Genomic DNA, 2,500 nt, shown 5'->3' with positions numbered 1-2,500 from the left:
AGGGTTAGGGTTAGGGTTAGGTTTAGGGTTAGGGTTAGGGTTAGGGTTAGGGTTAGGGTTCTCTTAGGATTAGGGTTAGTGTTCTCTTGGTGTTAGGGTTAGGGTTAGTGTTAGGGTTAGGGTTAGGGTTACGGTTAGGTTTAGTTTTAGGGTTACTTTTCTCTTAGGGTTAGGTTTAGGGTTAGGGTTCTCTTAGGGTTAGGGTTAGTGTTCTCTTGGGTTTAGGGTTAGGGTTAGGTTTTGGGTTAGGTTTAGGTTTAGTGTTCTCTTAGGGTTAGGTTTAGGGTTAGGGTTAGGGTTAGGGTTAGGTTTAGGGTTAGGTTAGGGTTAGGTTTAGGGTTAGGGTTAGTGTTCTCTTAGGGTTAGGGTTAGGGTTAGGGTAAGGGTTAGGGTTAGGGTTAGGGTTAGGGTTATGGTTAGGGTTAGGTTTAGGGTTAGGGTTAGGGTTAGGGTTAGGGTTAGGGTTCTCTTAGCGTTAGGGATAGGGTTAGGGTTACGGTTAGGGTTAGGGCTAGGGTTAGGGTTAGGATTTGGTTTAGGTTTAGGGTTAGGTTTTGGGTTAGGGTTAGGGTTAGGTTTAGGGTTAGGGTTAGGGTTAGGGTTCGCGTTAGGGTTAGGGTTAGGGTTAGAGTTAGGGTTAGGGTTCTCTTAAGGGTTAGGGTTAGGGTTAGGGTTAGGGTTAGGGTTACGGTTTGGTTTATGGTTAGGGTTAGGGTTAGGGTTAGGGTTAGTGTTAGGGTTAGGGTTAGGGATAGATTTAGGGTTAGTGTTCTGTAGCTTAGGATTAGGGTTAGGGTTAGGGTTAGGGTTAGGGTTATGGTTAGTGTTAGGGTTAGGGTTAGTGTTAGGGTAAGGGTTAGTGTTAGGGTTAGGGTTAGGGTTAGCGTTAGGGTTAGGGTTAGGGTTAGGGTTAGGGTTAGGGTTAGGGTTAGGGTTAGGGTTAGCGTTAGGGTTAGGGTTCTTTTAGAGTTAGGGTTAGTGTTCTCTTGGGTTTAGGGTTAGGGTTAGGGTTAGGGTTAGGGTTAGGTTTAGGGTTAGTGTTCTCTTAGGGTTAGGGTTAGGGTTAGGGTTAGGGTTAGGGTTAGGGTTAGGGTTAGGGTTAGGGTTAGGGTTAGGGTTAGGTTTGTATAGGGTTAGGGTTAGGGTTAGGGTTAGGGTTAGGGTTAGGGTTAGGGTTAGGGTTAGGGTTAGGGTTAGGGTTAGTGTTAGGGTTAGGGTTAGGGTTAGGGTTAGGGTTAGGGTTAGGGTTAGGGTTAGGGTTAGGGTTAGGGTTAGGGTTAGGGTTAGGGTTAGGGTTAGGGTTAGGGTTAGGGTTAAGGTTAGGGTTAGTGTTCTCTTACGGTTAGGGTTACGGTTAGTGTTAGGGTTAGGGTTAGGGTTAGGGTTAGGGTTAGGGTTAGGGTTATGGTTAGGGTTAGGGTTCTGGTTAGGGTTAGGGTTAGGGTTAGGGTAAGGGTTATTGTTAGGGTTAGGGTAAGGGTTAGGGTTAGGTTTAGGGTTAGGGTTAGGGTTCTCTAACTTAGGATTAGGGTTAGGGTTAGGGTTAGGGTTAGGGTTAAGGTTAGGGTTAGTGTTAGGGTTAGGGTTAGCATTAGGGTAAGGGTTAGGGTTAGGGTTAGTGTTCTCTTAGGGTTAGTGTTAGGGTTAGGGTAAGGGTTAGGTTTAGGGTTAGGGTTAGGGTTCTCTAGCTTAGGGTTAGGGTTAGGGTTAGTGTTAGGGTTAGGGTTAGGGTTAGGGTTAGGGTTATGGTTAGGGTTACGGTTAGGGTTACGGTTAGGGTTAGCGTAAGGGTTAGGGTTAGGGTTAGTGTTCTCTTAGGGTTAGGGTTAGGGTTAGGGTTAGGGTTAGGGTTAGGGTTAGGGTTACGGTTAGGGTTTGGGTTAGGGTTAGGGTTAGGGTTAGGGTTAGGGTTAGGGTTAGGGTTAGGGTTAGGGTTAGTGTTAGGGTTAGGGTTAGGGTTAGGGTAAGGGTTAGGATTAGGGTTAGGGTTAGGGTTAGGGTTAGGGTTAGGGTTAGGGTTAGGGTTAGGTTTAGGGTTAGGGTTAGGGTTAGGGTTAGGGTTAGGGTTCTCTTAGGATTAGGGTTAGTGTTCTCTTGGTGTTAGGGTTAGGGTTAGTGTTAGGGTTAGGGTTAGGGTTACGGTTAGGTTTAGTGTTAGGGTTACTTTTCTCTTAGGGTTAGGTTTAGGGTTAGGGTTCTCTTAGGGTTAGGGTTAGTGTTCTCTTGGGTTTAGGGTTAGGGTTAGGTTTTGGGTTAGGTTTAGGTTTAGTGTTCTCTTAGGGTTAGTTTTAGGGTTAGGGTTAGGGTTAGGGTTAGGCATAGGGTTAGTGTTAGGGTAAGGGTTAGGGTTAGGGTTAGAGTTCTCTTAGGGTTAAGGTTAGGGTTAGGGTTAGGGTTAGGGTTCTCTTAGGGTTAGGGTTAGTGTTCTTTTGGGGTTAGGATTAGGGTTAAGGTTAGGGTTAGGGTTAGGGTTAGTGTTAGGGTTAGCGTTAGGGTTAGG

The sequence above is a fragment of the Aythya marila genome (genome assembly GCF_965140915.1).
Source record: "Aythya marila genome assembly, contig: HAP1_HAP1_SCAFFOLD_161, whole genome shotgun sequence".
Lineage (NCBI taxonomy): Eukaryota > Metazoa > Chordata > Aves > Anseriformes > Anatidae > Aythya > Aythya marila.
This window is presented reverse-complemented; position numbering follows the sequence as displayed.